The following is a 13,774-nucleotide window of genomic DNA, read 5'->3' as shown; positions in this document are numbered from 1 at the left end:
CTTCAGACATTTTCATGGCTTACCCCCTCACATTCTGTAAATCTTCATTCGAGTATGGCCTATGTATGGAACAAGGTTGACCCTGACCATCCTTTCTGAAACTACAACCTAGCCCCGAACTCAGATCCCTCTCACCCTGTTTCTATTTTCTTCCCATAGCTCTTACCACCTTGTAACATATTATGTAATTTATTTATTTAGTATATTTATTGTTCATTGTCTGTCTTCCCCCTCTATAATGGAAGTGTCATGTGGGCAGGGATGTTTCCCTGTTTCATTCATTGATGTAACTCTTCTTTTCTGGCGCAATGTTTGGTGAAATAGTAAATGTTTGTTTAATGAATGAACCCAAGGACTTTCTGAGTATAAAGAGAGATTCTCACTGCTTGATTTAAAAAAAATCTGAAAATGAGAATCCTCTAATTACTTAATTGTTTGGAATTTCATCTTCATCCAAAACCGAGCAGCACTGAGATGAAGGGCTTGTTTTAATAGCTCATAAATACTCCATTCTCTTTACTGAGGAGTGCAACACTAACATGCTATACTCTTCCATTTTAAAAAAGAGGTCGCTCAACAGAAGTAAAACTGGAAAATTCAAAAGTTTATGGAAATTGAACAATAAAGTCTTAAATAGCCAATGATTGAAGAAATCACAAAGGAAATTAGAGAAGACTTAGATAGAAATGAAAATGAAGGCACAAATACCAAAACTTATGGGACACAACAGAAGCAGTGTTAAGGGAGAAATTTATAGCTATAAATGCTTGTACTGAAAAACAAGAAAGATCTTGGGGAGTCTGGGTGGCTCAGTCAGTTAAAGGTCTGACTCTCTGATTTTGGCTCAGGTCATGATCTCACGGTTTGTGACTTTGAGCCCCACATGGGGCTCTGCACTGACAGCTCAGAGCCTGCTTGGGATTCTCTCTCTCCTCTCTCTCTGCCCCTCCCCCTCTTGCATGTGCATGCATGCACTCTCTCTCTCACACACACACACAAAGTAAATACACAAACTTTAAAGAAATAAAATAAAGGAGCTCCTCATTCGGTTAAGCCCCCAACTTTGGCTCAGGTCATGGTCTCATGGTTCCTGAGTTCAAGCCCCACATCAGCCCTCTCTCTGCCCCTCCCCCACTCATGCTGTGTCTCTCTGTCTCTCTCTCTCAAAACAAATAAATAAATATTTAAAAAAAAAACAAGATCTCAAATCAACAATTTAAGTTTACAACTTAAGGAACTAGAAAAAGAACAGATTAAACCCAAAACTAGCAGAAAGAAGGAAATAATAAAGATTAGAGCAGAGATAAATGAAATAGAAAATAGGAAAACAATAGAGAAAAATCAATGAAATCAAAAGTTGGCTCTTTGAAAAGATTAGCAGAATCGACAAACCTTTAGTTAGATGGACTCAAATTACTAAAATTGGAAATAAAAGTGGGCATTACTACTGATTCTAGAGAAATAATAAGGGTTATAAGAGAGTACTGTGAACAGGTTGGATACTATAGATGAAATGGACAAATTCCTAGAAACATAAGACCTTCCAAGATAAATCAGGAAGAAATAGAAAATCTGAATAGAGATGTAACTAGTAAGGAGATTGAATCAGTAATCGGAAATTTTCCAACAAAGTAAAAGCTCTGGGCCTGATACTTTCAGTGGTGCATTCTACCAAACATTTATTAGCTTATTCTCTCTCTCTCTCTCTTTTTCTCAGTAAGCTCTATGCCCAACATGGCGCTTGAACTCATGACCCTGAGATCAAGAGTTTCATGCTTTACCAACTGAGCCAGCCCAGGCACCCCTTAATTCTGTCAAACATTTAGAGAAAAACCAATACCAACCCTTTCAAACTTTTCCAGAAAATTGAAGAGGAAGGAACCCTTCCTAACTCATTCTATGAGGCCAGAATTATTCTGATACCAAAGCCAGATGAAGGCAGTACAAACAACAAAACAAAACAAAACCCAAAAAACCAAACCAAACAAACAAACCAAAACAGACCAATATCCCTTATGAACATTAATGCAAAAAACTTCAATAAAATACTAGCAAACCAAATTCAGCAGCATATTAAAATGATTATACACCATGACCAAGTGGGATTTGTTCCTAGAATAACATTAACAAAATGAAGAAAAAATGTCACATGATCATCTCAACTGATTCAGAAAAGCACTTGACAAAATTCAAACCTTTTCATGAGAAAAAACACTTAAACCGTGAATAGCAGCCACCTTAACATAATAAAATTTATATATGAAAAAACAACCACAAACATCACACTCAATGGTGAAAGACTGAAAGCTTTTCCTCCTAAGATCAGGAACATGGCAAGGATGTCTGCTTTCATCCCTTCTCTTCAGTACAGTCCTGGAAGTGCTAGCCACAGCTATTAGGCATGAAAAATAAATAAAAGGCATCCAAATTGGAAAGGAAAAAGTAAAGTCATCTCTGTTCATAGATGACATGATCTTATTTGTAGAAAACCCTAAAGGTTCTACCAAAAAACTTTTAGGATTAATAAATGAATTCAGCAAAGTAGCAGGATACAAAGTCAACTCACATAAATCAGTTGTGTTTCTATACACAAACAATGAACACTCTGAAAGGAAATTACAAAAACAATTGCCTTTATACCAGCATCAGAAAGAATAGAATACTTATGTGTATTTTACCACAATAAAAAATGTTCACGTAAGTTGTATAATAAAAAAGTGAATAAATAAATGAAATCCTATAGACTAGCAGCAAATAATTGGAAATTAATTTTTAGACATTCAATTTAAAGTAGCACTATAAACCATAAAATACTTAGGGGTTTTAAAGGGAAAAACACTCTGTCTACTCCTACTACTGTGCACAGTACTTTACTTCTGACACCTAACGTATGGGTTTTCCCGTACATCAATAATTTTTCCAATTCTCTGTGGATACCAGCTGGGTGGTCTATAATACTATTTATGGTCTTTCCAATGAACATAAAATACTAAGGCAGAAACTTAATAAAACACATACAGGATCTGTATGCTGATAATTACACAATGCTGAGGAGAGAAGTCAAAGGAGCAACATAACCGTGTTCACAGATTGGAACAATCAACATGGTAAAGATGTCACTTCTCAGATTGACCTGTTAGTTTAATGCTGTTCCTGTAAAAATCCTCATCATGAATTTTGCTCCATGAAAGACTATATTAAAGGATAAAGAGATAAAGGATAAAGGATAAAGTGTACAGCGAGAGGAAATACTTAAGAGACTGGTATCTAGAATATATAAAGAACTCTCAAAACTCAAAAATTAAAAAAAAATTCACTTAGACACTGGATAAAAGGCATGACAGACATTTCAGGGAAGAGGATATACAGATGGCAAGGAAGCAACCACATGGAAAGATGTTCAACATCATTAGCCGTTAGGGAAATGCAAATTAAAACCACAAGAAAGCACTATATGCCTATCTGAAAGCCTAAAATAAAAACTAGCGACAACAGCAAATGATGGTGAGGATATGAAGAAACTAGATCATTCGTACATTGTTGGTGGGAGTGTAAAATGGTACAGCCACTCTGGGAAACATGTTTGGCAGAGTTTTAAAAAGATTTTATTTTTTTTTTAAGTAATCTCTACACCCAATGTGGGGCTCGAACTTACAACCATGAGATCAAGAATCACATGCTCCACCAGCTGAGCCAGCCAGGTGCCCCACATTTGGCAGTTAAAAAAAAAAAAACCAACCAGATGTGCGGTTACCATATACCCAACAACAGCACTCTTGGATATTTACCCTAGAGAAATGGAATTTTACGTTCACTGAAAAACCTATACGTAACGGCTTTATTAGTAATAGCCCCAAACTGGAAACAGTGCGGACATCCTTCAATGGGTTAATGTCAAATAAACTGTCGTACCTCCACACGATGGAATAGTGTTTGGCAATAAAAAAGAACTAACTGTGGATACATGCAGCAACTTGGATGACTCTCTAGAGAATTATGCCGAGTGAAAAGAGCCAATCCCCAAAGGTTACATTCTATATGATTTTATTTACATAAAATTTTTGAAATGACCAAGCTAAAGACATTGAGAACAGATCACTGGTTGCCAGTAATTGAGGGTGAGGTGAGGGGATAGAGAGGTGAGAGTGAGTATGTTTTTATATTTTTTTTAAATTGTAATGTTTTAATATATTTTTGAGAGAGAGAGAGGGAGCGGGAGAGAGGCAGAGAGAGAGAGACAGACAGACAGAATCTGAAGCAGGCTCCAGGCTCTGAGCTGTCAACACAGAGCCCAACGTGGGGCTCCAATTCATGAACCGCGAGATCATGACCCGAGCCGAAGTCGGATGCTCAACCGATTGAGCCACCCAGGCGCCCCAGAGTGGATATGTTTTCAAAAGAACAATGCAAGAGATCCTTGTAGTGACAGAACTGTTTTCCTGCAGCTTGACTGTGGTTCTGGTTATGGATTCACTAACGTACACGTGTGATAAAATTGCATAGGATTACACATGCATGCGTGCGCGCACACACACACACACACACACGAGTAAAGCAAAACTAGGGAAATCTAAAAAGATCAATGGATTATATCCATGTCAATAACCTGCTTGTGATCTTTTACGATAGTTTTGCAAGATGTCATCGCTGGGGAAAACCAGGTAGGGGCTACATGGGCTCTTTCTGCATCATTTCTTACAACCGCATGTACGTCTCCAATCGTCTCAACACGAAACAATGAAAAATTAAATCCAATCAGGTAACATTGTTCTATTTTCATGATTATTAATGTTGAGATGTAAATGAACAAGTCTTCATTATACACATTCAAATGATCACCACCCAAATCGAGACATGGAAAGTTTTCGGCACCCCAGAAAGTTTTCCCATGCCCTCCTGCTATGCTGTCTATATTCAGCTCTCAAGGGGGTAACCAGTGTTCTGATTCATACAACTGTAGACTCCTTGTGCCTGCTTTAGGGCTTTAATGAATGGAATCATATCGAATGTAATGTGTGTGACATTTTCCACTTGGAGTAATGTGTTTGAGATTCATCCATGTTACTAAATGTGGCAACAGTTCATTCCTTCATACCGCTGAGCGGCATTTCACTATATATTAGTCAGCTTGTTGATGGACATTAGGGTTCCTTCCAGTTTGGGGCTATTATGAAGACAGCTGCTACAGACATTCTTGTACAGGTCATTTTGTGGACATTCGTTTTCATTTCTCCTGGGTCAAATACCTGGGAGGGGAGTGGCTGGATCATGTGGTCAGTGTGCGTTTAACTTTATTACAAACTGCCAAAATGTTTTCCAAACTGATGGCATCATTTGACATTCCCACCTGTTAGGTAGGAGAACCCCTGTTGTTCCACATCTTTTCTAAAATTTGGTATTGTCAACTTTTTATACTTTAGCCATCCTGGCGGGTATGTAGTGGTGATTAATTTGAATAACAAAAAGTATTAAATAAATTAGAATGATAAACAGTATATATATATATATATATATATATATGTATGTATATATATATGAATGTATATATATACCAAAAAAAATCTCAGGGGTCCAGTTTGACATCTTAAGAAGCCCAGCTCAAAGTGATCCCTGTATGATCAATCCCAATTTCCCTCCAACTTATTCCCATATGGACCCTCATCCTCTGCTCGCTGCATGCCCAGGGGCCCAGCCCAGCACCAATAAGAACCTCCTTCCTGCCTTCCCCACCTCCAACCTTACCCTTGACCCTGATCCTCCTCTGCTCTGAGCCCTTGAGATCAAGCCCACATACTTGGGGCTGCCATTTGAGCCCCTCTCGCCTGCCCAGCCTCATTTCCCATTATTTAAGGTCTGTCTGGCACTTTGCAGCCTTTAAGAACGTTCCAAGAAGCAGGGATACCCTCTCGTGGCCACTGCAGCTTTCTCTCCCTGGAGACAGAAAGTAAATTAGTGGCTGCTGGGGGCTGGGGGTGGGTGGTGACACAAGTTAAGGACGGACTAATGAGTACAGGGTCTCTTTTGGGTGATGAAAATGTTCTGGAATTAGAGAGTGATGGTTACACAATTTTGTAAATATATTGAATTGTACACTTTAAGAGGGGGAACTTTATGGTATGTGAATTATCTCTCCATAAAGTGGTTATAAAAACATTCAAGAAGGCCCTCACTCTCGGTTGGTGACTCTCACACTTGCACAGCCCTGAGAGTGAGGGCCTCAGATTTTGTGCCCTTCTGTACCCTGGTGGCTCTGGTGGAAGAATGGGGTATTTATCCTCTACCTTTGATCGAGGGTCACCCCCCTGGGGCTTACCTCTCCTGGCTTGTTGTCCAGCCAAACTCAGTGCCATGGACAGGTGACTCCCTCAGGCACAGAGGCACGGGAGCCATGAGGGGGTGTGGGTGCCGATGGCCAGGACCACCAGTGTCTGCTACGCTCCAGGTGATGAGGCCACCGCCATCCCAGTAAACACACCTCCCTGTTCTCCCCCTAACCACGTGGCTCCAGCCACCCTGTCCTCCATTTTCTTCAAAGAGCACACGACTTTCCCACTTCAGGGCCATCGCACAGGCTGTGTCCTCTTTTCCGAACATGGTCTCCAGCCTTTCTTCTTGCGGGTTCCTTCCCATCCTTCGGGACTCAATGTTACCTCCTTACAGAGGCCTTCTCTTCTTGCCCCATCCAGATGGGTTCTCTATTGGTCCCTCTTGAAGCACCCGGGATGCTTTCTTAATAGCGCTTATCACAGTTTGGAAATTATATGCTCATTTGTTTGTCTATGTGTTTAATGTCTGTCTTCCCCAACAGGCTGTAAGATTGAGGAGAGAGGGATTGGGTCTGTCTTGTGCATGGCTGTGTCTGCCATACCTTTCCTTGTGCCTGGCATTTAGAAGATACTCAGTACATGTTTGTCAGATGCTTTATGAATAAGGCCCTGCTCCTCTAAGACAAGCACTCCCAGCCAAGTAGGGAGGAAGGCGTCTGGGCAGGCATCTATGTCACCAGATGGTCCCTACTATTACAGGTAGGTGAGCAGAGGGGTGTGGGAAGCCAGAGAAGGGAGAAATTAATTCTGGGAGCTCAGAGAGGAGATAAAATCTAGATAGCAAATACCATTTGAGTTGGCTTTTGAAGGATGACTAGGAGAGTATCAGGGATATAAGGATATGGGAAGAAAATGTCAGGCCGAGGGAATAGCATAGCTAAAAGTTTGGAGGCAGATAAATGCTACTGTGGCTCTGTGTGTGTGTGTGTGTGTGTGTGTGTGTGTGTGTGTGTATAAGGAGGCAGGGTGTGAGTCTGGAGATGCAGGTGGCCCTGGGTTTCTAACACACAGCTAAGGAGGTTGGATTGGTTCTGACCTGCAGCATTTCCTCTGGTGTGACCTCAGTGTCACTGGAGGGGTTGGGGAGCTGGCTGGCTGATTTGAAGTAGGACATCAAACTCAAGATTTCACAAGGATTTTTAAATAGTATATTATTCTAATTTCCTCTGAAGATAAGAATATGTAAATCAAACTCAAAACCGTGGGAAGTCGACGTCATGGGACGTGGATCCGGGGCAAAAGTTTGGCAAATGCCAGTGAGGATGGTGAAAGCTACAGCAAGACGGAGCGAGGGAGGGGTACGGCGAGGCTGGCGCTTTGAAGGCTCCCTCTGATGGCCATCTGGATCCATGGGGGAGTGATAAGCAGGAGGGCATGAGACCAGGGCATAGAGTTTCCATAGGCCTGGGGGTCTGATCTGACATGGGGGTAAAAGGGGTCAGGAGCTGGGAGAAGCCCTGCTTTGGAGCTTGAAGACACCAGGCGGCAGCTGCTTCCCCTCCTCCTCCTCCTCCTTCTCCTCCTCCTTCTCCTCCTCCTCCTTCTCCTCCTCCTTCTCCTCCTCCTCCTCCTCCTCCTCCTCCTCCTTCTCCTCCTCCTCCTTCTCCTCCTCCTCCTCCTCCTCCGTCTTCTTTAATGTTTATTTATTTTTGAGACAGAGAGAGACAGTGCATGAGTGTGTGGGGGGGGGGTGGGCAGAGAGAGAGGGACACAGGATCTGAAGCAGGCTCCAGGCTCCGAGCTGTCAGCACAGAGTCTGATGCGGGGCTTGAATCCACACACCGCAAGATCATGACCTGAGCCGAAGTCAGATGCTCAACCGACTGAGCCACCCAGGCTCCCCAACACCAGGCAGGCTGCTTCTAACAGGAGGTGCCAGAGCTGGCCATGCCAGAGAGGCTGCGCCTCTTTCTAGAAGATTCAGACTCTTATTTACTGCGATGGGACAAAATGTGCAGAACTCTATATGGCAAAAAGCTTCCTTCCTTGTGTCCCCAGTCAGATGCTATAGCAGAAGTGGTTGGGCCCTGTCCACATTCTGCCCTCAGCCCCTCTTGGAAGTGGCCTGTGGGTAATAACACCCTCACTAACCTCTTTCTGTGTCTGTCTGCCCTAGCACATTCTCTGGCCATTGCTGCTCAAACCGCAGAGGGCATCTGGACGGGCCATGGATTTCATGCCCTCTACCAGTGGGACAGCTGTGACATGTGTTCCACAGTGTCCCGGAGGCCCCCCAGCTGGATTGGTCCCTAGTTGCCCACAGCATCGACCCCCCCATCGACAACCCTGTATTGGCTTCCTTCCCTCCCCTGACTTATTTCTCCACTCTCAAATCGTGCTTCCTAGGGCCACCTCCCAGAGAAACCACCTGCAACCGAATCTTGGCCTCAGGGTCTCCCCAAAAGGAGATAGCAAAGCAAGAAATGCCAGAGTCACCCCTACTTTCTCACCCTCGCCCTCAGCTGCAGGTTTTATTTGTGCAGGTGGAACCCAGAGTTGGAATAAGTCTATCACTTGCAGCTGTCTTGGGGGGCATAGCCAAAAAACCAGGAATGGGGTAAGGGAGGAGCAAATCATCTTTCGTATTGTTTTAATTAAGTCGCTAATTAGCAGCCCTTGGATACTTGCGGGCATATGCTTTCAGTTATTTGGGGCATGGAGGGAGGGGCCTTCGCACCTCAGGACCTTTGCTGGTCCTGCCGCCTGGATGTTTCCCCTAACATATCCCCAAGTCCAACGCCTCTACCTCGTTCAGGTCTCGGCTCGGATATCATCCCAGCAGAGAGGCATCTCTGACCACATTATCCTAAATCTCCCCCCTTTTCCCTTCATCTTATTGTCTTTGTAGCTGTTGGCATTATATCTTTTTGAAAACCAACTTTATTGAGGTATAACTTACATACAATACAATACACTCATTTTTAGAGCATACGTTTTGGTGAATTTTGGCAAATACCCATGTCCTGGTAACGGCCACCAAATCAACATTTCCGCCATCCCAGAAGTTTCGCTCACCCGTCTGCTTTCTGTTACCGTGGCCTAGCTTCTCTTTTTCTAGAACTTCTCCTACATGGAATGATTTGCCAGGTACTCCTTTTTTTTTTTTTTTTTAAGGTACTTTGTTTTTTATTTTGTTAAATGTATTTATTTATTTAGAGAGAGAGCAAGAGAGCAAGAGCCGGGGAGGGGCAAAGAGAGGGAGACGGAGAGAGAGAATCCCAAGCAGGCTCTCCGCTGTCAGCCCAGAGCCGGGTGCGGGGCTCGAACTCACGAACCCGCGAGATCACGACCTGAGCAAGAGTCGGACGCTTAACCGACTGAGCCACCCAGGCGCCCCGGCCATTATTCCGTTGCGGTTGATTGCTTTTGCTCGGCGGAATGTCTCGGAGATGCACCCACGCAGCCCCAAGGACCGGCCAGGCATTCCGTGGTACTGCTGTGAGCCCGTACCTCGCTGCGTGCTTGCTCTCCTATCGACGGACACTGGGCAGCTTCCGGTTTTCACCTCTGGGTGAAACTACGAACTCTCACGTGCAAGTCTTTGCGCGGACGTAGGGACATACGTTTTCAATTCTCTTGGGTATACCCAGCAGCGGAATTGTTGGATTATCAAGTGGTATCTTATGTCCCACGCGCTTTTGTCCTGTGGTCCATCTTCCCCACCGAGCCTCATGAGGGCAGGGACTCGGCTCACCACCGGATGTGCCTGGGGCCCAGCAGGCATATGGCATGGGGCAGGTTGCTCGGCAGGGCCACACTGAATGAATGAATAAAAAGCCAGCCAGCCTGATTTCCAAGCGGAAGGGCTCCAAGCTGCGGGGCTTCCGGGTCCTCCCGCCCAGCGGCAGGTTGCTGCTGTAGTTCCCGGAGGATCCCGACACTTTCTGAGCCCTGCAGAGGAACAACAGCCGCAGAAGAGGGGGACATCACGACGTAGTCGTGCCAGGGGCCTCGAACCCCACACCGAGAGTTTTCCCAGGGGGTTTCTGTAATGCTGAGACGCAGCGGGGGAGTCCTGGCCGCCTCTCCTCTCCCTTGGGACTCTGTCTGCCCTTTGCAGATGGCACTTTTCCTACGGCTGGGGTGACTGGGTGCCTTTCGCTCGTGGGTGTTTCTGTGGGCTCTCCCCTTCCCTTTTTCCCCACACCGCGAAGGGACTCCAGGACCCGCGTGTGGACACCCGGGCCCTTGTGTCGAAGCTCTGCGTCCGCACCTTTCCACCAGCCTTGCTCATCTAGGCTCCTGAGACCGTAAGAAGGGCCCGAGCGGTATTGTGTCCATGTTTGCGGGTGCGCCTGGACTGTCTGGGGCCGGCGGTTATTTGTGTCCCTATGACTCGCCAGCTGTTGTCCCAGGCCCTTGGCACTCGCAGCACGCGCCGCCCCCCCCCCCCCCCCCCCCGCCGCGACCTACGGCACCAGCGGCTGCCCTCTCGCATCGCTCCAGCAGGGGGCGCCGGCGCTCCGCCAAGAAGAGGAGCCAGGACTCTGCTCTGCAACTGCGGGCGGAGGGCGCGCTGCGACCCCAGAGACCGAGCTCAGCTCCTTCTGAGACTCCGGGAGCCTCAGGATCCCGCCAGTTGTTCAGAGAGGGAAACTGAGACACCGAAAAGGGGAAGAGAGGCTACTGAGATCTTCTAAACACCAGTCCCAGATCCCAGCGCACCACACCCCTCCCCAGATTTAGCGTGAGGAACAGAGGGCTCTTTGGGAAAGAGTGGGAGTGCTGTCCTCTATCTGGGCTGCGCAAGCCTGCTCCAAGGCAGTTGGCGGGGTGGGGGGGACGTGGACTCAATCTCTCGGTCCCCTCTGGGATTTTAACAGCTGCTGGGAAGTCTGTGAGCCCAGGGGTGCGGTGTGGAGGGCAAGGCAGGGGTGTGCCTCTGTAAGTTGCCCAGGGTGAGGGAGGGGCCTTGAAGGCCTTGTTTTACTCATCCGTACAATGGGGTATGAAGGGAACCGACACCTTCAGCTCTCTCCCGTTCTTTCTGCTTCATCGTCGCACAGGCTGGAGGCTTAAGAAGTGGCTGGGCCAGCGTCCTGGGGACTCCCTCCTTGCACGGTCCAGACACAGCCCCTTCCAGAAGAGACCACCCGTTCCTGGGCGCTGCTCACTGGATCACAGGATGGTCATCTGACCCGAGAGGGTGCATTTTCATTACCTAAACAGCCTGACTCAACATGATGAATTGGGTCAATCAAATGTCGCCCTCCTGTTTTTCCAGAAATTTGTATTGAGCACCCACTGTGCACCGGGCTTTATGCTGGGTCCTGGGGATAGAATCATAAGCAGAAAAATGAGGCCCTGCTCCCAGGGACCCCCTCATCCAGAGGGGGCGGGGGGGAGGGGACAGAATATCAGACAAGTAAACAACAAACAAACAATTATAAATTGTGATAAATGCTGTGAAAGAAACGCAGAAAAGGGCAGATATAAAGAATAATTGAGGAGGGAGGCTGCTGTTAGCTGGAGCTGTCAGGGGAGGGCCTCTAATGAGGCAGCATTTAAACCAGGAGCTAAAAGATGAGACGGAGCCAGCCATGCAAAGGCGAGGCAAGTGGAAAGGGTGAAATAGGGCAAGGAAAATGATCAGATTCATATTTTTAAAAGATCCTTCTGGCTGCCGGGTGGAGAATGGGCTGGGGCAGGGCATGAATGGAAGCCAGAGACCAGAGAGGAGGCTGGTTGTAATAACTCAGGGGAGAAATGGTAGTGGTTCCGCCCGGGGTGGCAGCCGAAGGGGGTGATGGATTCCGGATTATTTTAAAGTAGGATTGATGGGTCTTCTGTCAGATGAGAGGTAGCTGACATGGAAGAATCCAGGAGGATGATGCCTTTAAAAATGAGGTGGACAGGGGCGCCTGGGTGGCGCAGTCGGTTAAGCGTCCGACTTCAGCCAGGTCGCGATCTCGCAGTCCGTGAGTTCGAGCCCCGCGTTGGGCTCTGGGCTGATGGCTCAGAGCCTGGAGCCTGTTTCCGATTCTGTGTCTCCCTCTCTCTCTCCCCTCCCCCGTTCATGCTCTGTCTCTCTCTGTCCCAAAAATAAATAAACGTTGAAAAAAAAAATTAAAAAAAAAAAATGAGGTGGACAGAAGGGCCCTTTACTGAGGCAGGGAGGGTGGGAGGAAAGCAGGCTGGGAGGGTCACAGAAGAATGTGGCAGAAACAGAAACTGCTGGCAGAAGCGTAAGGGTCCCAGAATGGAGTCCAGGTCTCCCTCCGTACTCCCTGCCTTTGGGGGTGGGGGGGGTGGGTTGTGGTTCTGGACTCAAGGCTCCTAAACTCAGCCCAGCAAAGCATCACCCTGGAGCATTGGGAAATCGGATCCCTGTGGGCCAGCGTCCTGGGGACTCCTTCCTTGCATGGTTCAGACACAGCCCCTTCCAGAAGAGACCCCCCCCCCATTCCTGGACACTGTTTGCCCCAAATCTACTCAAAACCTCTCAGGTGGTGCCGATTCAGCTGGTCGGGGCCCATTTGTGGGAGCCCCTGTCCCAGAGCTCAGAGTTCCTGTTCCCATTAGGACCTTGGTGACCGCTGTTCTCCTCTCCCAGGTGGCCAGACCCAGGGGAGTGGGGAGACAGTGGCAGGAGAGTCAGGAGGGAGCCCCTGAGAGACAAACAACCAGAGGCTGCTGAGAGAGATGCCAAGGAATTCCAGGGAAAAACAAACCACCTTTTTATTTTGATCTTGTTTCTAAACAGTCCCAGCTACCAAGGAAGGTATTATTTTGCTTCCTGGGAAGCGGAACCAAGAGGAATGGGCAAGCCAAAAGAGAGGCAGAGGCTGGAGTTTTTGCACCATGCACTTGCAAAGGGCCCCTCGGGCCCTGGGCTCACTCAAAGCTAAGTCTGCCTGCCATCTGAGGGCGGCCCAGTTCATTCTGGACCCATCCCACTAGTGGGTCTCAAATGGCCGAATTGTTCCTTGCCTTGCAGGCTTGGGAGGTACGCGGAACATTCTCTCTCCCTGACCCTCTTCATCTGGGGTCATTCCTTAGGTCTCAGCACAAAGGAAGCCCTCCCTCAGCCCCCATAACTGGGTCGCCTCCCGCATTGTGAGCACCCACTTGGCATTTGCTCCATATTCACATACACGATCTGCTTTCACCCTGCAAGGCAGGCCTGCCGACATCTGTAACAGATGAAGGCGCTAAGGTTCAGAGAGTTTAAGCAGCTTGCCCAAGGTCATACGGCTAGCATACAGCCTCGAACCTCTGTGGCTGCAGCAGATCCAGGAAACGTTGCCCCCAAATCCTTTGTTAGAGCTGAGCGCCACTTAACAAAGGAAAGCTCTGAATACCCAAAAGTATCAAATGAACCATCTCAAAGGACCAAATAAATATCAGTGCTGGGTCCACGACGAGGTAGGGATTAAGCGCTAGACCCCATGCCCTCCCGGAGACAGGACCCCAGAGGCCAACCTCAGCTGAACAGAACCCTCCCCTTT

The sequence above is a fragment of the Leopardus geoffroyi genome, chromosome A3 (genome assembly GCF_018350155.1).
Source record: "Leopardus geoffroyi isolate Oge1 chromosome A3, O.geoffroyi_Oge1_pat1.0, whole genome shotgun sequence".
NCBI classification, from domain to species: domain Eukaryota; kingdom Metazoa; phylum Chordata; class Mammalia; order Carnivora; family Felidae; genus Leopardus; species Leopardus geoffroyi.
This window is presented reverse-complemented; position numbering follows the sequence as displayed.